Source organism: Lepisma saccharinum, chromosome 5, assembly GCF_977018435.1.
Source record: "Lepisma saccharinum chromosome 5, izLepSacc3.1, whole genome shotgun sequence".
Taxonomy (NCBI): Eukaryota; Metazoa; Arthropoda; class Insecta; order Zygentoma; family Lepismatidae; genus Lepisma; species Lepisma saccharinum.
The window spans coordinates 22,525,613-22,550,242 of record NC_139233.1 but is presented as its reverse complement, the minus strand read 5'-3'; the positions used below and the strand labels follow the sequence as shown (position 1 = coordinate 22,550,242).

Genomic DNA, 24,630 nt, shown 5'->3' with positions numbered 1-24,630 from the left:
TAATTAATACCGATGCATATCGTGGGTTCGAGTACCGGGACCGTCCCCAATCGTAATTGAACCTGTACCTACAGCTATTACCACCGTTCATAGCGGTTCATAAACCATAGAAAACTTATTTTCAATATTATAAACATTAATTATTATAGTTTCATACATTACATACTTTGCAGTAATGAATATAAAACCATATGCATAGCATTTAGTACCTCTAATTACCTTCTATATACATATTTTTCATAAAATAAATAAATATATATTCATAAAAAGTTATAAACATGCAAATACATAAATGTAAAGTACTCTAAGTACATGCAAATGAATTCTAAGTACCTGCAAATTAATTAAAACCCGTGCAAATGATTTGCGAATATTAAATAGCGATTGACGTTGGCGGGGATCAATACTACTCAGACATATTTTGATATTTTTTCAACAGTTCAAAATAGAAATAGGGATGTACTCCTGCAATAGACATAATGAATAATAATAATAATTCAATAATATATTCGGTGCACAATGATATATACAATGATACTGTTTGAAAGGAAAATATTTAGTTTTACAAATATAATCATTAACACAAAGCAATAGCTAATTACTAGTATTATTAACGATCTATAACTATTAAAATTTTGCCAACCTTGGGCTTCTGAAAGTTGAACACCTCCCCATTGTTTCCCTCTATGTACTCACACGGTCATACCATAGGGGTTGTTTCCGCCAAATTGTACTTGTCACTTACGCGAATTCATGAGCTAATATATATATAATATTGACTAAAAATGCTTGTTGTTGTTGGAAGTGCATTTGTATTATATGCACAGTAAGACTAATCGGGACTGGACATGCAGTTTAAAGTGGCATTCGAACCAGTGTTCCATGTGCTTCCACCGGGTATCGAATCCAGGACCCCTTGATTACAAGGTGACGACTTTACCACTACGCATTCGGGGGGGGGGAGTCAATCAAGGAGGTCCCGGTTGTAAGTCTCGACCTGCTCATGAATGTTCATTACGAGTATCCCTCGATTAGGGTTCATTCATCCTCATCGTCGCGATTAGTCTAAAGAGTAAAAATGCGACGAAAAATAAGGGAAATTCCCAATAATTAGGTGTGCCGTTTGTTGTATAATACGAAGCTTATTTATGACCCTGAACTTACACGAATATGAAATTCGATTGGAATCAGCTTTATATTGACAAATTTTACGAAAATTAATGGTTTTACTGATTGATTGATTTGCTTTGCTTTACTTCGCTTTTTGTGCCACTTTTGGCTAATTTTCGAAGATGGGGATGAGTGATGACATGATAAAATTGATGAATGGAATCAAAATATGATGAAATTACTGACAGCCGAAACATTTTCACTTCAGCAGGTAAAGATAAATCCATTCACCACACGCGGCTACTCAATACGAAATAAAAATTGATGAGGCCACCGGCTCGTGACGTCATTCAGAATAATTATTCTACACGTTATACGTTATATATATATATATATGTATGTGCAGAGGAAAGTGACCAAAGTCGGACGCCACCCCTAAGTCGGACACCCAGCTTATCTTCTAAAGGAAGCTCCGCAGACTAGCACACACACACACACACACACACACATATATATATATATATATATATATATATATATATATATATATAAAATATATATTAGGTTGGCTGTTCAGCTTTCTGCGCTCACAAGCCGATAGATAGTATCGTTGTCTTCGTCTGTGGCAGGTTACAGCGTCATCACTTCAGTTCGCTCTGCAGTGTTGCCAAGTAAACATGGCTGCGCCACTGTCCGGGTGCACCACAGAAGAACAGCGTTGTGTAATCCGTTTTTTGTGGTCTGAAGGTGTACCAGGAGCTGAAATCCATAGAAGACTTTCAGCAAAACACGGTAACAATGTTTTACCGCTGCGAAGTGTTTACCAGTGGATTGAAAAGTTCAAAAGCGGTCGAACAAGTGTGAAGGACGAGGAAAGAGCAGGTCGTCCAGCCACATCCACTACTGACGACAACATTGAGCAAGTCCGTGAGCTGGTTCTGAATAACCGACGAGCGACTGTTGATGAAGTGGCAGACCATATGCACGTTAGTCATGGTTCTGCATATGAAATTATCCATAACAGGCTCAACTTTCATAAAGTCTGTGCGAGATGGGTCCCTAAAGAACTCACTGACGAGAACAAGCGAAATCGTGTGAGAATCTGTCAGCAATTATTGGGCAGACATGCTAACGAAGGTGAAGCCTCTTTGAAACGAATCACCACTGGAGATGAAACATGGATCCATCACTTCGAACCTGAGAGCAAACGCCAGAGCATGGAATGGAACCACCCTGAATCTCCAGTGAAAAAAAAGTCAAGCGTCAACACTCTGCAGGAAAAGTGATGCTCACACTTTTTTGGGACTCAGAAGGGGTAATTATGGAACATTATGTGGAAAAGGGGACAACAATAAACAGTGAACGATACAGTGATATTCTGTCGAACAAGTTGAAGCCTGCAATTCGAAGCAAACGACGAGGTCGATTGTCGGAAGGCATTCTTTTGTTGCATGACAACGCGCGTCCTCACACCGCCGCCAACACCGCTCAAACTCTTCGGAATCTAAGCTTCGAGGTGTTAGAGCATCCTACATACAGTCCCGATCTCGCCCCGTCGGATTACCATCTGTTCGGTCCACTTAAAGATCAACAGGTGAAGGAAGCAGTGCATACGTGGCTTGCTGCTCAACTGAAAACCTTCTCTTTCTCAGGGTATCGGAAAGCTTGTGGAACGTTGGACCAAGTGTATGGAAGTGCAGGGGGACTATGTTGGAAAATGATATCATTGTAAGTTTTCTATTGTTGCTGTGAAAATATATATATATATTATACACATACATATTTACATACATGTATGTGTATATATATATATATATATATATATATATATATATATATATATTTGTACATGTATAATATGTATACACACACACACACACACACACACACACTTACATATATATACGTGTGTGTAATATTCACGTGAATCTAGACAAAAGTAGCTGTACTTTCGTAGCGCTCCTCATCCCTTGCATATTCACAAAATAAATGGCACAGTTCCTTCGCGTTATTACAGGACTGCTTTGGAACAGAATATGCGCTCGTATATCAAGATATATATTTGAAGTTATGGGGAAGGATATTGCAACCAAATCCCATACCTGAAACATATGTTACTGCCGACGAGGATCGGTCGTTGACCTGAAAGGTTATGCTGACGTCAGGACTCCAGAATCACCATGCTCCTAAATCATCCGAAGAGACTCATTTATATCGATTTTTATTTTACGAGCAGAGTTTGGACCAACATGTCCATGTACGTTGGCTGGCGGTTGAAGTTCCCCACAGGGAAAATGCGGTTTAACCTCGCTCGTCAGAATATATCTATCTGCACATGCATTAACTATGCGTGGATGTTTTTCCCCAGAGATTTTTTCAGGTTTTATGCATTAAATTCACAATGTAACTTCCATGTTAATGTGTACAGATGAGTTAATTTGTAGTGGAATGGTGTAATGTTATATTCATATTGCGTGTTTGCTGAAATAATAGGATTACTATGACGAATATGTGATGTTACTGTGAATCCTCGGTAGCAGTTGTGAGAATAACCAAATATTAAAGCTTCTGACTCTTTTATTGATAACAAAAGTCTTATTTTTGTAGTTTTAGGTTAAATGCCACGTGAGCATAAATGGTGTTCAGTCAAGAAGTTATATACCGGGTGATTAAAAAAAGTTGTGTATAAACTGAAGGAATGCACAGAGATATCGAAGTATAGCAATTTTATAAAGGGTCTCCCCGATGGCGTAATGGTAATGCCGTCGCCTTGAAATCAAAGGGTTCTGGGTTCGATACCCGGCGGAGACAGTGGTTCATGTCCCAGTTTAAACTGTAAGTCCAGTCCCGACTAGCGTGCCTCTGCAAAAAGTGAAGTTATAACATACAAACAAATAAAGAAAAAAAACAATGGCTACAGACTGATCCTGAGTCAGCGAGGGCCACAAACCAAATGATGGCAGGAGATAAGACCCGACCGTATAATCGCCGATAATACAGGGTGGCCCACATAAAAGCCGTGCGCCTTGTAAACCTCTATTACTGTTGGTATTGGAACGTAGCATGGGCATTGTGATCCGCTTAAACGTGGCTCTTACGACATTGAAGTAACCAACTTTTGAATGATCCGTTAACAACACCCTGCTCCAAATGTTTTGAGATCATTCACACACACAATAAGGGCTGACGGGAAAGGTTCACCTCTACCGTGTACATTATGGGTATATGCGCTTATTGCCCTGGTGCCTTTAAAATATACTAGGACGTATTTTCCTCTGAATAACGGTTTCCCTGTTTTTAGTGTGCTCTTGATTATTTCCCCCAGATAGACAATGAGTGAATATAATACTCCATACTCGTATGTTTCTTTTATGTAATTGGTTATGCGAAATGATGATGAAAATGCATTATGGGGTTCAAAACCTTGGTTGTTCTGGTTGCCAGATTTAAATCTCTAACTTCTTAACGACTTTTCCGTAGCCATTAGAAGTGCAGTCACGGACAGTGCCGGCTTGTAACGAATACATTGACATTCAATGTATTCATTAGAAGCCAGCAGTGTCCGTGACTGTACATGCAATTTGTGGTCAAAGTGTCAATAAGATCAAAATGTAAAAAAATAACATAAACAAACATTAGTTAGCTATATCAATTTCGCTATTTAGGAGAATATAAATGCTACAATGAGCCAATGTACTTATTAGTATCCATGGGGCATGTCGCAGCTAAGTACAGCTCACCCAATAGGAGTAAAACTCTCTAGCGCTGTCGTCGAATTTTCAACCCTAAGCAAGCGAAGCTAGCGTGGGCAATGCAATCAGCTGCTTACCATGTAATCCTGCTTCAAAGTGACGAGCGGCTAGCGCCAGCTATAGCATTTACTACAACTCGATCAAAATGAGAAAAACGTTTGATTTCTCCTCTCTCTTCTATCCGAGTTCCCACGTGTTGCCATGTGTATAACTTCCCTCACTTGCTTCGCTTCAAAAAATTCAACAACGTTTATTAACAAGTTTTCCCTCTTCACGATGATACAAGCGCTAGGGATCGAATTAAAGCTGACGACGATGTGTTGAAGACCGTCGCGCATGTTTGCACACGAGCAGATAGCTGTAGCAACTTGGATATCAGCACCAAATCTGACCTGCCTAACCTACTCGTGTATGGATCTAGTAGCCGAAATGAACATTTGAATAGGTTAGGCAAGTAGAGTTTTTATTATTTCTGCTATTACGTATATGCATACGTTAGTAGGTTAGGCAGGTCAGGTTTGGTGCTGATATCCAAGTTGCTACAGCTATCTGCTCGTGTGCAAACATGCGCGACGGTCTTCAACGCATCGTCGTCAACTTTAATTCGATGCCTAGCGTTTGTGAGGGAAGTTATACACATGGCAATACGGGGGCGCTCGGACAGAAGCAAGAGGAGAAAGCAAATGTTTCTCTCATCTTGATCGAGTTGTAGTAAATGCAACTCCAATATGTTAACTGTACCTTCAGTTCCTATTAGCCTGTCAAAGCATAAAGTGTACTTAAGTATAGTCACTAGATGGCCACACGACGGTTAGAATCCCCAAAGCAACTTAGAGCGGAGAAAACCACTGAACAACATTCACAGGAAACACGTGGTTAAAGCACATAATATCATAGCGTTCAAATTCACCGTTATCAGATCCATATCGTCAACCCGTTACAAGCTCATGCCCACAATTATTGTGATTCCCTTTCTATGTTATTTTTATCTGGTAGGATGTGAAAATGCCCATTGCTTCTTAATGTTTGGGTTCTGTCTTGTAATTAAAGAGGTACATGACCATTGTGCGTTGAGCAACGGTTTCTGCAATGTCAGAGCGTTTATAGTGCAGTGATGACGTTTATGCTGTTGTTGTCTGTGAAATTGTTCTTCTGCAAAGTGTGTTAATTGTCTGTAATTAGTGCTTTGTCACCGTCCTGGAAGCGAGGCGGTTTGTACTTTCCTTCTCGTGTTCGAATGTAACGACTCTATTTACCTCAAAGTGTGGTGGAGCTCTTTGTTCCACGTTTGACCCTGGTTTAGGCGTGTATTTCTTCCATCAACAACTTCCTCCGTTCGTCCTCATCGTCGCGATTGACGTAAACTAACCTAATTAGAAATGTAGACAGTAGCAGACTGTAATAATCGAAAATCTTGATTAAGGCTTTGCTACGCAACATGTTCAGAAGGTATCAACCTTCATTCCACGTAGTACACCTTAACTGCAGTTTGAGCCTCGGGTCCCTGAACTCATGGCCAATATAATCCTCCGCGAGACTCGTGTTGTATCGTCCATATGTGATTGGATTGTCCCTTCGTCCATGTCATCTTATCATCATTCATTCTCATCTTCGCGATTTTCCAAAAATGACAGAATAGAGAGATAAATTAATCTTATTCAAACTTACGGGGAATTGTTGTTATTAAGTCCATATTATGTGCAGAAAGGTTAATTGGCATTGGAAATACAGTTTAAAGTAAGACCCGAGCCCCGGTACAACGTTCCTCTTAGAGACCTCTTGATTACAACAGGACAACATTACCACTACGCCAGACTTCCGAAGAGAATATGTACCTGATTATACTATATAGACTTGTCATACATTTTATTTGTAACAATTGCTACTTGTGCACCTGTGTTTCATGGTTGCATATCCGAATGTTCTGTTTGATTGCAACGCCACCTCTCGGAAATGTTCTGTTTTGTAAACAAAGAGCAAGCCTCGGACCGCACAAGGAGTATAGCAATCGGTGTTTACAAAATGCAATCAATGACGGCTTGTAACCACACATTATTAGCATTTTACCAACTAGGACAACGTTTAAAACAATGAATTCAGTGGCGGCTTGTAATCACACATTCGCGATTATCTCTAAAACGGATCGTTTCCAGACCCATGTATACTGATACTTTTTTTGCTTCTATTATCGTGTACTTTCACCTGTGTCAGTTTGCGCTATTGCTTATGAGTAGGGAGACAAATTTATGGTAAATAAAAACTGAGGAGAGCGGTAAATGAAATGTTAGATCAGCGGTATATACCAGCGGTGAAAAAAAAAATTGGCACACACTTTTTCATCATGAGAGGAAACAACATACAAAAGAGCTATAAATTGATAAACTACTTCATTTCTATATACTGTACACATACACAAGTACTTAGCTGTCCAACCAAAAAGAAAACATCAACACAAAATCACTTCATTTCTAAATTGCATATCTCAAGTGATTTATTCATTGTATGTATTTAAAGGATATCCTTGCTGTCCAACAAATAAAATAATCACTACTGCACATACACAAACATGTTGAAAATCACATGATGATAAACAAAATTCATTCATGACTGAACACCAATGACACCATTGTTTCCCTTGATGTGCGGGAACAGACTAATCTTATCGCTGCTACAGCTAGCAAGTTCAATTAAACTGGAAGTTGAGTAGACATTCGGGGGAAGAAAGGAATGCAGCTTGACAGGGAGCGAAGTTTTCGAACTGAGATTATGTGCATGGGAAATCCCAATTTTCAGCGTCTTCCTGATGTGATCGAAGATAAAACGTTCTTCAGCTGCAAGTGGTAGGAAACTTTAGGCAAACGTTTCGTTACAAATCGACAGTTTGCGCGCACAACCTCGATTGCCGGTTTTTGCTTGTTTTCTACTTAATTTGATGATATTTCGCGAAAAAGCGTTCATTTCGTGGAAAAGCACACATTTCGCATTACTTCGCGAATAAAACTCATGCATATTTCATCATTGGGGGTGTAGTTACGTGCAGAATGTTCAAAATTGCATATTTTTTCACAATTCGCGATTTCGCGCATCGCGAAAATTCAATGTCCCTACTTATGAGACACCCTGTATATTTTTCGAGAAAATCCTTTTTTTTTTTTTTTCGAACGAGTCGACAAACAGAAAGAGAGAAATGTTATTTTCCTTATAAATGGTGTCGATACACTGTGAAGGTTTGTGCTTTGATCATTTGTACATCTTGTTTATGCACTGTATTTCGAGGCGAGACCGAAAACGAGAGGAGACCACGACACTTCCAAGTCGCGACTCGTCTCGCCACCATCTCTAACACCAAAGGAGATTCCGCCTTTGGTGCACCTGTTGGTGGTGCTAGGAGACGCCGGCATTAATTCAAACTACCCCTTGGGAAGGGTGGATCACCTTTTACAAATGCTATCCCCGGGAAGCCAAAGGGCTCTTAAAGGAAAATTCCAATGGCTATTATGAGGAGGGCGTGGTCATGCTGAAGGTAAATGCATTCGTCCGCCCCAAAATTCTTTTGGCCCCTTACTCCACACATTTTGAAGCGTGCCTTAGTAATGGAGTCTCTGGGGGGGGGGGGTAACCCTTTACACACTTAGGTCTCGGGGTTGGGAAATGTCTTTCTGTGCAGGGAAAATTCACTCTAAAGAAAATATCTCATTAGGTAGAATATTTTCCCTCAGTCCGACTACTTTCACTCTGGACAGGAACACTTCTCCTAGCGTCAATAGTAGCCACATCTAGTTCGCTCCACCTTTTGTCTCTCTTTGCAGTCACGTGTCTAGTTGGTTACAAAGTGCAACGCTGAGGCGCCTACTTCGTTGATTTGGTGTCACGTAGTGTGTTTGGTGTCTGCACCGTTTGCACTACGTTCTGGATTGGTGTACAGTGACGTGTATTGTCACGTGGTGCGTACTAACCAATCAAATTAAGGTTTAAGGAGACAGGTATACGGGGCCACTTTATATCAGTATTTTTTTTTATTATTTAAAAGTGTTTTTGAACTGCCGAGAACAGCTTTTCAGCCTTAATACAGCAGTATCACATGTTACAAGGTTACATATTACAAGGTATCCAAAATCACAGTATTGGACAAGAGAGCATTTCAAAATATTAGGGGACCTTCCCGATAGCACAGTGGTAGCGTCGTCGCCTTGTAATCAAGGGGTCCCGGGTTCGATACCCGGTGGAGGCACAAGTTGTTCGGATCCCACTTTAAACTGTAGGTCCAGTCCCGATTAGCCTTGCTGTGCATAAAGTGGACTTAAAACACTAAATCAATCAATCAGTCAATCAAAATATTAGGAAACATAACCTAAAACTACAAGAATTTTAAAAATGCATTAAATAATATACAATTGTTACATTTCAACTATAGAACTACGTATAAAAGATTTCTTAAATAATTATCCTTATATATATGAAGTTGAAATTGTTTTAACAACATTATCAATATCTATCTCACGGGGTAATCGAATTATAACTGTTTATGAGATACAGAACATACTTGTTATTTTTGTAGTTCTTATCAAGACATAATAATTCGCTATTTCGTCTCAAATTGTATGATTTCACCTTAAGCCATATCATACGAAGGAGTTTTGGTACCATATAATTTCCCTCCAAGAGTCCTTCCATGTAAGATATAATTCGCTTTTCAGCTCTGACATCAAGTCTGTCTATTTCTAGGTGATTCAGCAGGTTATCATGCTCATGATAGTATTTGAATAGCTTGAATTTGTAATATATGAATGTGATAAATCTGTTTTGTATTTTTTCTATTGATTGTTTCATCTTAGCACTACATGCGTAATACCAAATCGGAATATTGTACTCCACTATAGGTCTGACAAAAGTTGTAAACATTAAAATTAGAAATTTTAAGTTACTTGAACAACTCCATTTTTTATAATAAAGGTATCTTGCTTTCTTGCTTTATTTATGATGTGATTAATATAGTCTTCAAATTTTAAGCGTCTGTCCAAAATAATGGCCAGATCTTTCATGGATTTCACATGTTTGATGATATTATTACTGATAAAATAATTTAAAATTTTGAGGTTTTCTTTCCAAGAGAATGTTACCACAAATGATTTTAATGAATTTATGGTCAATTGGTTTGCATTAACCCAATCATAAACTGAGTTAATATCATCCTGAAGTTTCTCATCAGAAATATTAGTATCAATTTGTAAATATAATTTAATGTAGTCAGCGTATGCAAGATATTTGCATGTTTTATAACATATATAAGAATTCTGCCTCCTTGATGGCGCAGTGGTAGCGTGCGTCCTCGCCTTGTAATCAAGGAGTCCCGGGTTCGATACCCGGTGGAGGCACATAGTGGTTCATATCCCACTTTAAACTGTAGGTCCAGTCCCGATTAGCCTTACTGTGCATAAAGTGGACTTAAAACACCAAGTCAATAAATCAGTACATAAGAATTAGGTTCTTGATTTCTTGATTTGGTGTTTTAAGTCCACTTTATGCACAGTAAGGCTAATCGGGACTGGACCTACAGTTTAAAGTGGGATCCGAACCACTATGTGCCTCCACCGGGTATCGAACCCGGGACCCTTTGATTACAAGGCGACGACGTTACCACTGTGCTATCGGGGAGGCCCCAGGGAGTGGTTATTATTATATTATATATGAATTAGACCCACGTAGCCTAGTGGTTAGCGCTCTCGCCTTTGGCGTGAGCGGCCCTGGGTTCGATTCGGTGTTAGTCCAGTATCGCGAAGACTATTGGGAGCAGACTCTGGTATTTGCAAGACAGAAAGCAACGGCGATGGGACCCCATGTACTGAACACTCGTTACCAAACTAAAAGCTGCATAGAATAGAATACATAGTACAGCATAGAATAGAATACATAGTACAGCATAGAATAAAATCTCTCAACTTTGGATAATTTTCTTCAGTGTATCCCTTTACATAGGATAGAATAGAATAAAATCCCTCACGACAGACAATTTTCACTCCGCGTAGTAAAAAATCTCTACGTGTGGAGCAGTTATAATAAATATATCGTAATTCCTCTCCACGTAAGATAATTTTCTTCAACTTCTACCTGCCGACCTTTGTGGAAGAGTGGTTATCACAGCGCGCTACGACTCCAGGTATCCCGGGTTCGAATCCCGGTCTGGACATGGGTGTTTTTTTGTGAGTGACCCTTCATCAATTTCATCATATCTCTAATCTTCACGATTAGTCAAAAAATGGAAGGGCAAATCGATCAATTTAACTTCTGTCTGGCACAACACCCTTTGAAGGTCTAAAACGTGAAAGGCGTCTATACATTGGGTGACGTAGGCAGTGCATCGATTCCCATCGCCGCTGTTATCTTGCTTTCCAGTAGAGGAAAAGGTCTAAATATGGGCCCCTTTACTTTGTCATTTTCGGAGGAAAAAAAATATCAACCACCTGCCTTTAAAATGCATATATATGAAACACGTACTTGAATGTAATAGCATGCTAAAGTATAGAAGGTCTCCATTTTTTTTTAAAAAAAAGCAATTTCCAAAAAATGGTAAAATGATGTATTTCAAAATTATGGTCTAAATTTTTGGCTACTAGTGGCAATATCACAAAAAGCAATTACAATTTTAAAAAAACAGTCATTTATCGCTAAAACATTATAAAATTCATATTTATGAATAATCTGTTGTTTTGAAAATCACGCGGAATGTGAAAAATCTAAATTAAGAAAAACATCCAAATATTTGTTGGAAATGTGATCTCAGCATTAGACCGCATGTCATAGCCCATATTTAGACCATCACGCTATTTTTCTTCTTCAATTTATTTTCGCTCTCTGTGGTACATATTTCACAAACAAATCATGGCATTATAAAAGCCCACATTTGTTTTATGTACCGCTAATATTATAACCTATACAAAGCAGATGAGAATTCAGAAAACGCAGAGTTAAAGCACATCTGCAAAAAGTTTTCGGAGGTCGCAATTCTGTAACAACGCCCAATGCCGAAACTAACCACCACTTTCTCTAGCGAATTTTCGCCGCAAGCTTTGTCCTTGACAGATAACCAGTTTCCATAGCATCTGCCAGGCTGCAGCACCCGGGAGCGCTGATAACTCCAAAACCCATATTTAAACCTTCGACCATATTTAGACCTTCTCCTCAAGTCACGAGCTTAAATCAACAACGACATGTTTGAGACCATACCAGGCTTCAGACCAGGGTCCATTTGCACCAAGGGCTGGAGCCCTAACGTATCGGATAAGTATAAGTGGAGCCCATACTTACCCTCACTGTACAGTGCGTTCGTTTTGGCCCTGGGCCGAGATAGTGCGTGAAGAATTTTGAACAACTCTTATAAAACAGGTTAGTACTCGTTATGTAATATAAATATACTTGTGTACATGATAAAGATATGTGCGTAAATAAGCGAGACGTTACGGGACGAAAATGCCGGCATCTGCGTCATGTCACGCTCTATCTCGGCCCAGAGCCAAAACGAAGGCACTGTAGAACAATTTCTCCAGGTGTCGGGAAAGTCTCCTGTATAATTTTAAAATATTTTTAGAAATGGATTTTTCTTTTAAAAAAGGGATTTTTCTTTTAAAAAGGGATTTTTCTTCCAAGGGGAAAATTACAGATTGTAATATTCGCTTCAGAAAGGGATATATACGAATGTCAGTTTTTCAACTGCGAGGGAAATTCTTGGATGCGAAGCTACCATCACTGCACACACTCCCTTTCTGGGCGCTAGGGGAGGAGAAGTGTTTAATGGCCATGAGAGAAAATTACTAAGACGTCGGGAAGGGGAAATTTGGGCGTGCACTTGTTTTCCGTGTAACCTTAGAAGGCCTGCGGAAGGGAGGTTTGGGCGCCAAAACTGACGCTGGGAGAATTTTAAGATGATGTTCTGGATATGGAAGCACGTGTTCCATAAACAGACATTTTTTCTAATGCGATGGGCCGATCTATTTCTTAATTTATAAGCTAATCTAAATTTTGGTGACGATTAGCCTAATGCTCCGTAAAAGCTGCTACGATTATCAAATTCTCGAAACCCAGTATCGATATGGATATTTTTAGAAAAATCATTGTTTCGGCATTTCAATTTCTAGATCTGGTACATTAACAAATTGAAGGTCCGGCTGAACCTTAAAGGGCAGCTGTTTAGGAATTTTCCTTTCCCTTCGAAAAAAAGTGGCCGCGGTGGCTCAGTCGGTAACGCGTCTGACTACCATGCTCAAGGTCCCGGGTTCGATCCCCGGCCGGTTCAAATCCGGGAACTTTTCTAACGGTGAAAGCGGCCCCGGCGCCCACCCAGCGTCGAATAACATGGGTACCTGGGGGAAACCCTGGGGGGTAAAGGCGGTCAGGGGCGTGATGCTGATCACATCACCCCCACTCACGACCGGATCAAGAAAGTGTGGGGCGTTACCCCCACACCCCCTATACGCCTTCATGGCGTGGTGCTATGCACAGGGGAACACTTTACCTTTTTTTACCTTCTTCGAAAAACTACTATGATTTTGAAAAATCTGAAAAATAACATATGATTAGAATTCCTTCATGGTACCCATTAGCATGGGCGCCGGCAGAATAACTCGTAGGGGTCTGCACACAGTTTATAATCATATTTTTGCTAACATCGAGTACTTTGAGGCCCTTTTTTACACATCGATCTAATGTGACTGCTGGGCTATATTGGGTTCAATGATGGTTAACTTAAGTCGTAAATCTGAGTGCGCGTCAAATCTGTTTCTATACTTGCTTTTCACTTGAATCAGAGATGCAAAATCCATTTTCACCCAAATATGAAGCGGAGAACGGCATAAGCAACGCCTCATCCTTAAGTTCAGGATACTCACCTCTTAAAGTCATCCGAAACTTTGTTAAGTCTGAATCTAAAAAAATTAGTTTTAATGCCTGAATCAGAGCTGATATCACACAGTTTTCTCTGACAACAAGTTTTACTGAACATTCAAAATACGAGAATGGGTCTCGAATCCAATTGAATTCACTGTAACTTTCTAGAAAGTAATTTTCAATCTCGTTACCAAAAGCAGAGAGATGAGATAATACAGAATCGCAAAACTCACTAGGTAAGGAAAGGTCATTCTCACTTACAAAAGGCGCTGCGTCGCCAAGGGTCCCATTTCGAATCCCGCTCGGGCTTGGTTGTTTGTGAAAGCCAAATCTTGCTTGAAATTGTCCATTCATCAATTTCATCACTCATCCCCATATTCGCAAATTAGCCAAGAGGCATAAAACGCGAAGTGAAATAAAACTAAATCAATCAATCAATCAATCACTTATAAAAGATTCGAAGGTCCGGAAGGCAGAAAAGTTACCATGTTTAGAATACTCTCACCACAAAAATTATGACAGTTGACACCTCTCGGCAACCGCATATACACAGGCGGTCGGAAATATCAAGCGACACCTTATGTTGACATGTATGTGATACACAGATAATTAAGAACTCATTGCTGCGATCGAAACGAACGCGATAGATATTCGATTCCCTCGAGTTAAACATCAAAGAGATGCCGGTAAAAAGCAATGGTAGAGCGCGAATAACAGAAATGGAGAGTTTAGACTACGTGCAACACGGGTTGAATTTAATTTGTTAGAACAATATATCTTAGTAATTTAAACGTAATATGTTTTTAAGACACAGTAAATACATTTTCAAGCCCAACTTCGCAACCCACCAAACGTCCGCTTGGGACCCAGCAGTGGGTCGCGCCCCATAGGTTGAGAAACGATGGTCTAGAGCAGTGGTTCCCAAACTTTTTAGGTCATGGAGCACTTTTCAGTAGAAAAGTTCATCAAGGAGCACTAATTTTCACCTAGCACTTGTATGACCATATTATTTGAGGATAGAAGGTAAACATTCATAATTCAATGTGAAACATGGTTTTTATTTTATTAAAAAAAAATATTTTCAACTCTAATTTCACTACATACATTACAAAACAAACCAAATGAAACATATTAAGGCAACACATTTTAAAACGAACTAAAAGCAAGTATTGTAAATTATATCCTCATAGATCTGGTACATAAAACCATTTTTAATGTTGCAAAACAAAAATTACTACTTGGGACCATTCTAATGGGAGGGATGAGACTGAATTGATTTACATACATCTGGTTGAATTTGGGACAGCTGGAGCCGAATATCTGGCTCCGCATCGAGACAAGATCTATGTTTTGTTTTTGTACCTGCATAAGCAGAGAATCCTGATTCACATAATAAGTGGTTGCAATCAGACAAAACTTTAAATTCGTCTTTTAACTGAAACCAGAATTCAGATAGTGACTTCTTATTTGAAAAAAAATATATTTTATCATAGAATCTGATGTCAAATCAATCAAGCATTCATATTGCTGCGTTGTCAGAGAGGCTGGTTTTTGTGACAGCAGAGAATGGGCTTTCAACCCAAAAGTTTTCTTTCGTTTTTTCATGGAGTTCTTCCGGAAAATAACTGTTGAAACTATCAAGCAAACTTAGTAGGTGAACTTGAAACTCATTTAAGATATCCACAGGTATGTCTGAATCAGCCGCGGCCCGTGCATAATTTTCCTGGGGGTTCACCAAAATTATGCAAAGTGGACTTATCTAAACCTTTTAAGACACTACACGCTTTGGTTCGTAGAGATAGTACTGGGAAAATTATCAAACTTTGGCCGGTAGATTACTGACAAAGTTAATTTGCTTTATATTCAGATAACAGTGACAACACCAAGGAGTATGTGTGTAGGGGGCGATCATTTTAATTTAAGATTTTCGTATGGTATTGTATTTAGGGGTATCTCAGAATTCAGAAAATATTCTGGCCTCAATTTTGCCTCTTCCACTCTTGCCAACTCTTATCTGGTCCCACCACTGTCAAATAGACTATAACTGGATCGTGAACCTACAGTTAAAAATACAAATCTCTGCCTGCTAAAATGAGTATGTATCAGTAATCGAACCCAAGACCCCTTGATTACAAGATAATTCTTATATAACTATTCAAAAGTATATCGCTAAATCAAAGCAATTCGATTCTATTCTATGCAATATGTTAACTTCTCGCACAGCAACAACTACACTCCATCCAATACACAATCCACCTCACTCCACTCAACGTATCACCACGACAAATATATTTCAATCACCAGCCACGCACTTCAAAACAAACTAACAAGTATGGAGACAATGACACGTAACAAAGTCAAATGCGCGCGTCCCCTCGAACACCCTCTCGCGCTAGAGTATAACTGATCGCACGAAACCCAAACAACTTTTTGGTTGTCTTCTGACGTAAGTGTGAAATGCCTTCATTGTTAGGTTAGGGTTGAATAAACAGTAAATACTACATTTTTGGTCAAGCACGGTAAAGTCCCGAAAATTGCAGTGTATATATTCTAAGACAACTAAACCTAAAAAGCCTAACATGTCAACCAGGCACGTATGCAGAGGCGGGGCTCAGGGGGCTCGAGCCCCTCCGAAATTTTTCGATTTACACTAGATAATATGAGGTTTCTGGCTTGTGTGTGTGAAATAAAATATTGTGATTATAATTTAAAGAGATATAATTGATAATATTGTATGTAAACCTTTCTTGCTCTTTCGGTGTTGTTGCATCGAACTTGAGCATTATTTACCAATTTGTCAGCATTTGGAAGTTGCACAACAAAGTACTGTTGAAGGCAGCGCCATGAATCGGGTGATTCGTTGGATTACTAATTCTCTGAAAAGCTCGAGAGAGAACGTTCTTGAATAGGAGGTGGAGTCGAACTACAAAACATTTTATGTGCGGAACATTCCAGAATATAATATGGATATAAATACGCGGATTCAATTTCACGGTTGGACTGTACAACAGAATCATTCAATAAGACTTCAGGAGTAAGTGTGACAGTCGATTAGTGATCAGTCAGTGTCCATTGACAGTTTTATAAGATGTAGAGATTAGGGGGGGGGGAGAACTAGTGACACATTTTGCTGGAAACTGCTGAAGTCTACCACTATTACAAGTTCGGGTCCAAAGCTGAAGATTTTGTCGACAGTGTAGTGCTAGTTTCGGGTCATGAGCAGAAGAGATCGAAGGTCTCTAAAGTAAATATTTCAGCAGTAATGGGCATTGGAGCATCATTTTTTTAAAAAAAGGAAATAAGCTGCACAGATCGACTGAAAATCTAAGTTTTGAGTGACGATTTATTAGTGACCGGACCAAGTTTCGTGTATGCAGTCCGAGAGTTTCGTGGGTTAAAAAAGGACTTTTAAGTCAACTGTTTTGGAAAAACACTCAAATACTAACTACCACAAAGGGGCAGCCATGAAGGCCGAAAATTTTATGAATGTCGAGAAGAGAAAGCAAGAAGATGTTGCATATGTGGAAATTTTAGCGGAAAAAGCAAGCTCGACCAAGACCCCCAAACCAGGGTCTCTGGCATATACCGTGCCATTTTTTGTTCTACCAACTCAGCTACCGAGTCACTCTTGGCTTCGCTTGATCATTTGCTGTCGCTGTAGAGCAATGGCACAGTATGCCTGGTGGAGCCTGCATTTTCCGCTAAAATTTTTGCATGGCACATCTCTTGTGTATGCCCAACCGTAAGATGTTGCCTGTTTAATTAACAAGCACAGAAAAAGGAGATAGAATAAAACTAAGGGACATTCCCACCACCGGTTGACAAGATATTTTTCTTCTGTGGTCAACACGAGCTGCCGTTTCAAGGTGACAATGAGATTGACCCACCATGTTTCACACCGAAGCTACAAGCTATACGTCTCGCTTGAAGATTTCACAAATCGAACACACGCTTGTGCAGCCTGTCGTGCCGCTACGGTGTGAAACGTTTCTGTTGATTGGGTCACTCATTGCAAACGACGTGTATGTGCCTTCGGTCTGAATTCTTCCTAAATCTTGAAGATCCAAATCACAAGGATGCAAAATTAGGATTTTTGTTAAGGTTACGTTTCGAAGGCAGGCGACAACAGCATAAAGGATCATATCCAAACCTGGGAGAACACATTCGAATGGGCCGGACCCTGTGGCTGAGTGGTTAGCACATCGCGTTGCGACACCAAGGGTCCCGGGTTCGAATCCCGCTCGGGCATGGTTGTTTGTGAATGTCCATTCATCAATTTCATCACTCATCCCCATCTTCGCAAATTAGCCAAGAGGCAAAAAACGCGAAGTAAAATAAAATAAATCAAATCAAATCAAAACATTCGAATGGATTGTCCACTGCATAACAGATTCGTGAAACGGGCACATACACATACTGAGATCGTTTCGGCACAAACACAACGTTCGTACATTGCAACAAATGAGTCGAGTAATAAAAAATGTCCCGATATCACGTTCCGAAAGGTAAAAAAAACAGCACCTTAAACATTGGCAGATTTAGGAGACAGTTGCTCTCCATTTTTGGCCCCGCACTATGGCTTTTTAATGCTAACCTTTGTCTACCAAGAGAAAGTGAACTTTTCTTGCCCCAAACCCCCCCACCCCACCCCACCCCACCGTTTTGGAACTGAATCGCCACAATCGACCTTAAACCTTGCGAGGTTCTATCTATACCCCTGTAAAAAAAAAAAGTGATATTTGGCCCCCCCCCCGAAAAGAATTTCTTGATACGTGCCTGATGTCAACGAAATCATTTAGTCTGACGAAAGAAGACCAAAAGGTTGTTTAAGTCTTGTCCGATAAGCGACCCCTCGCCCTCGCACTATTTTTGACTTTTCGGCTCCTTCCACCTGAAGTGTTTCCATCTTATAGAAGAGAACTCTGAATGTGTAGGCAAGTTGTTTTCTATCATATTTATCTTATTTATCCCATCATCTTTACTTCTAGCTTTCGTTTGAGGTCACCTCTGCATATATATTACACCCTCTTCATTAATCTAATAAGTCTTGTAAAATATAAATAATACAAAGAGATTGCCAAATGAATTCAAATTGAAACACATAGGGCAATACTGGAAGAGAGAAGAGCGTGGTTCACTCCAGCTCGCTGGTGATCCTACGAACTGCGCATGTCCGTTTTGACGAGACGACCTTCCTCCAGTATCCGACTGCATGTATTTTCGCCATATGTACGCGTCGAGCTTCTGCTAGCCTTCCTATGCTTTTAGTATGGTAGGGGTTGCCTTGCGGAGGTTCAGCGGAGACTTTGCACGAAACAGAACTAGAGGGGAGCTGAGTGGCTCTGGCCCGCGGTTTCTCCTTCTCAACAAGAGAATTTGCCACTCTACGCTTATGAACATCTCAGTTATTGTTTATTTTGTATGTTACTGGGGGTTCACTGCACATTTGCGCTATACAGCCAACCGCACCTGGTCTGAATCTAGTTCTTCTATAAATTCTTTTACTGTTGGGAAGCAGTCAAGATTGCCATTGTTCACTGGTTCTGCCCAAAACTTGATTTTCTTTTTGAACCCTTGCACTTTATCGCTGGCGTCAAACACTGTTGTTGCTTTTCCTGGAAGTGAGAGGCTTAAATTATTAACTTTCTGAAAAATATCACCTAAATATGCTAATTTTATTAGTCAGCGTTCGTCACATAACCTGTCTCCCAAAACAAAGTCATTGTCAGTCAGGAAGATTCTGACTTCAGCCATCATTCCAAAGAGCCGAGCCAAACTTTTGCCTCGAGAGAGCCACCTTTCGTCCAGGATTACTTTTAGGGAATGTGTCATCTTCTTCACAGCAAGGGCTTGGCGGTGGAGGATACAGTGGCTACTGCTGCACTCCTTCACTTTTTGTTTAATTTTTGAGATAACACCAGACGTCGTTCCGGTCCTGGCCTTCGCGCCGTCTGTGCACACATCGACACAATTCTCCCATGGGATGCCATTCACTATTAATTTAAAAATTTCAGCGCTAGTTGTGGCAGTCGGTAACGATTTGCAGAGAAACAGATCCTCTTGAAAAGACTCCAAGTACTGGTAGCGCACAAAAACTATTAAAATTGCCAACCCAGCTACATCTGTTGATTCATCCATTTGAAGGGAAAATTTAGTGATTTTTTTCGTGAAATTAAAGTAGCTTTCACGTCATCTGCTAAGTCCCTGATGCATCGTGAAATAGTGTTATTTGACAAAGGAAATGTGTGTGTTATACGACGCACGCTTTTAGAAGCGATATCGGGTGGGGCCACGGAGAGGGTGTGCGTGGCGATCAACCAATGGCAGGAGTGCAACGTTATACAGTTAGGAGACTGCGGCGCGGAAGTTAAAAGCAGTGTTCTGTATTTTTCTTGCGCGCAAGAAGTTTTCATAAAACTCGCCACTTTAAGGTTCATCATAAGATGGGAAAAGACATTTTGAACCTGACTGTCCAAGTCCCATGAATTTCCGTCGCCTACAGCTGGAGTTATCGTTCCTTGAAGAAACAAGGGAAACATCACCTTTCATTTCCTTCCGCCTGTTTTTTCGTTACCAATGTGTTGACGCAGCTGAGTTGTTGTGTCTAGGGAAAACTGTGGGTGTTAAATTCGCCTCGATATAAACAATGACCCTTCATTATTCTGGGCGTTCTCGAACATTGAAAGCCTGGGTCAGTTTGAGTTCAGCGTGTTCGTAGCAAGGCTGGTATAAAATTATTCGCTTATCGTTCACTCGTGCGTCACAAAGAACAGTTTGCGAAAAGATTAAATACAGCCCTTTCTTGCGATAGTGTGTGTTCCGTGTGTTCTTTTTATTTTAAATAATGTCACTCTCAAAACTTAGCACCACTAGTACAGGCACCAAGGGTGCAAAATCTAATCATTAACCTCGTCCGGGAGGGGGGGCAAGGGGGCCGTGGCCCTCTCCTGGAAAATGAAAGTCAACCAAAAATTATATATTTTTCACATATAATTTCATTACAGCCACAATAATATGTGTTAATTATTGCATGAATATGATATTCAAATTTAAACAATGATTTTGAGGGAACAACACTATTATGGAGGAAAATGTGCCTTGTTTGCCCCCCCTGGTAAAAACACCTTCCTTGCCCCTCCCTGGAAAAAATTCTGCGGACGTCCATGCGGAGACCGAGGAAGACGACGATAGCGGTGATGAATAAATAAATACCTTCAAGCTTTTTTTCAGGTATGGGTTTCTCATATATGTCACAGTGATATGATATTATAATCCTGTGTAGAAATATTCACTATATTATTTCACTGTACTCATATATACCGTGGATGCATTATCAAAAATAATGGACCCATCGCGAATTTTCTGTCCTTCCCTTGCGCTAGCAGTTAGTTTGGCAACAGTGCAGTAGCACTGGCTGGGTATTGGCCGAACTCATGTTCCTTCTAAAAGCGTGCGCCGTATAATTTAGTGGCTCTCCATCCAGCATACATTCAACTATGTCCTTTGCACAAGGCTTGATAAGGTTTTCAGCGATTAGGTTATTTCTTTATTCTTCCAATTTCTTCAAGGATCACTAGAAGATGTTTCGCGGAGCACACTTTGGTAACCGCTGGTCTAGAGCATTCATGCAAATGGTTTGCTTTTGCTGTTTCGATATTATCAAGAGTTTAATAGAATTACGTAGCCAAGAAACTATTGAGAAAATCTAGGAAACAGCGAAGGCGTACCCTGTAGCTAGATATTTTGGCACCCTAGGAAGGATTATGGTTTGCCCCCCCCCCCCCCCCCACACTACCAAGCATCGACATTTTATGTGCGTCCTATTTTCTTGTCATGGTTTGTGATGTTTACATCGTACAAATTTTGAAAAACAAAGAAAACTCATTAAAAATAATGTAGGTTATACAGTAAAATCTCGTTAATCCGAACCCCGATAAGCCGGACTTCGCTTAATCCGGACAGGCAAAAGGCCAAAACAAAGAAAAGAGCAGAATGCAAGGTTTTAAATGTGGCTAGAAGTCAACAAGAAAACTTCCCAAAGAAGAGGCAGTCAACCACAGATGAAATTCTGTTTCCCGCAGACTTTGTACTGTACTGTATTGTGTATTTAGGCCTATGCCCTTTAAACACACCATAATAAACGTGTTTTGTTGCTATAAACGGAGTTTAAATGCACTTTCTACTGTTCTTTTAGGTTATTTATCCGGGCTTTCGTTAAAACGGTCAACTTATCCCTCCCCCATTAGTTTTAATGTATTTAAAGATTCGTAGTTTGCAGTTCTGATTTAAGAAAAAACGTACTATTACTACTACATAAGGTAGTGCATATTGTATATTGCACTCTGCCATGAAGGCACACTTAGAGGATGTGGGGTGTAGGGCCCAACACATTCCCGATCTCGGCCACTTTGGTGTGATAAGTACCACGCTCCAGCTGCTTTTACCCCTAGGGTTGCTCCCATTTATTTGAGGCTGGATGAATCCCAGAGCCACTTGATGGATGGACAATAACCTTAGATCACACACACTGGGAATCAAACCCAGGTCTCCTGCGTGGCAGCCGATCTCCATGGGGGAGTGGTTAGCACGGCGCGCTACGACACCAGAGGTTTCGGATATGATTCCAGAATATGTGAAAGCATCGATTAACTCCGTATGTATGTTTTCCTTTTCCCTTTACCTCTGCCAAGTGTAAATTTCTGCGTCTTATATTCCGACTTTGTTGTCATGGAGCCCTAGGCTTCAGTCCACTAGCCAACCCCTCACTAAGGGCCCGGCTAGACCAAACCACACGAAGATTTACGTGAAATTTCTAGGAGGAATTCTAAGCACATTTTTCAAATTTATGAATATCGTTTTCCGAAGAAAGGAAAATTCGATCCATGGGGAAAAAACTTGTGCGTAAATGCGTGCAAGAAAACGCAATTTGGCAACATCGCGAAAGCTCTTTTCTCCCCTGTTCATTCACGAAACTAAACCCCGACCTTCCGTCCCCTTCGCTGCCAGCTTTGGCGCGCACACGCAGATAGTACGGCTATCCGTCACCACGCGGCGCTGCTGCCACTCAATCGTTTCCCTCCTCCGAGCAATCTTCGGTCTGGCCTGGCTCATAGTGCGGGTTGTATAGCGTCGCCGGCGAAATCGAGCGGGTGTTAAACGAGCATGTAGGATGATGCCCCACACATGTTTTGTGCGCTGTGTACCGCCTCAACGGATCTCATATGCAAGTGTCCGTCGGTGAAATGCACCGTCGTTACGTACGTGTTGTGTGGTCGTCTTACCGCGGTGGGTGTGGTTAACGTGTAAAGTGTTGAGACGGTTCTGTGTCGAAGTGTGGATCTGAAGTTGTTTTTATCGGGTTAGGAATAGCCAGTATCGACGTGCAATTTACTCTGAATAATTTTACCTGGATTTATTAACTTGTCAACTAGAAAGGATACCTTACGCATGGACAAGTTGGCTCTACGTGAAGTAGCTACGATGTCACCTGTGACAAAAGGTAAGCAAGTTAAATTTGTCGCTTGGATATTCATGACACCGTAATTTCCTTACACTATTGTCCGATATATTGTCGACCTGTAATCGTGGTGTAGTTTTTTCTAAGGCGCAGCTGGGTAAACATTGAAATGAAGTCACTTTGTATATTTTTTATAAATTATTTTATTCGTGTGGTCAGAAACCCTCTGGACAATGAGCGCACCCAATAATTTGCCGTGTTGTTGTTATTATATACAGTATTTGTGACTGTGATTCGGTTATTGAATTCAGTAAATAGCAGATTTAAAAAAAAGTAATAAGTGGATGCATTGTTGATGATAGATCTACATGAATTTGAGATTTTTTATGAACTTAAAACTCAAAAGTGTTTGAGCCTAGCCAATGAAGTTGGCGCCCCTGAAGGTTTATACCATTATTTAAATCTGTTTTGCTTCTCATGGTGGTATTCATGCTTTTTCAGCAGTTGATTACCTCCCCTCCCCCTATTTGTGTAGGCGATTTTTTTTTTTCAGTCTCTCGTCCCGTGTCTTAATTTAGATCTGTAAGTTGTCTTCTTTCATTGTGTTATTGCTATCAATTTGATCGCTCGAGAATAAGTTAATGTTGTTCCCGTGTAAGAGAGACGTTTGATTCTCCGTGAAGGCACGATTCAGTGAATCGGTTTTTGCTCTTTAAATTTTTGCTTGTGAGGATTAGCCAATCAATGCACAAAATGTACTTGGCCAAAGCCTTTGATTAATTTGATTTTTGTTATTAAGTGTCGCTTTTCTGCCAGTTTTGGCTAATCGCGACACTCACAAAGAATACCCATGTCCAGACCGGGATTCGAACCAAAGACAAAACGTTTGACGCCGCTGTTTTGGTTAAATTTTGGCACGTTCTAGATATTAGTACTTTCGTACTTCTATTGTTTAGCGCCGTTTCTGTCAATTTATTTTTGCTAAATCGTGACGGTGAGGATGATAGATAAAATTGATTGAATGAGAGTCGCAATTATCTCAGCGATCAGATCGTTGGCCACCAAGGCATGGAGTGGCGGGTCCAGTAGGAGTGAGGAGGGGAGGTATGGTCAATACCCTATTTTAGCTTAGAATTTAAATTTTTCCCCAGGGATCCCTGGTTCGAATCCTGGCCTGGGCATGGATGTTTGCGAGTGTCCATTAATCAAATTCATCATCACTCATCCCCATCTTCGCAAAATTAGATAAAGTGGCACAAAAAGTGAAGTAAAATAAGGCAAACATGAAATGCAGGAGAAAGTTGCAAACTATACGAAACCATAGTCCCCACTGACGAAAATCCTGGACAGTGTGTATTACATACTGGAAATATTGGGAAAAAAATTCATAACATGTGGTTCTTGAAATAGCAACTACCACGTAGAAATCAA

The 24,630-nt window shown here is 40.3% G+C and overlaps 1 protein-coding gene across 2 annotated transcripts in view; it reads left to right on the top strand.

The window, feature by feature from the left end:
• LOC145987711 (puratrophin-1-like) overlaps positions 1 to 24,630 on the top strand; it is a 984,553-nt gene that overhangs the window by 175,678 nt on the left and 784,245 nt on the right. Inside the window, exon 1 of one of the 2 annotated variants that reach the window (XM_083122283.1) lies at positions 22,854 to 23,241. The exons of the other annotated variant lie outside the window; for it this stretch is intronic. The gene's annotated coding sequence lies outside the window, so the exon portion shown is untranslated. Of the gene's footprint in view, positions 1 to 22,853; positions 23,242 to 24,630 lie in introns of those variants that run through there. 2 annotated transcript variants of the gene reach the window in all.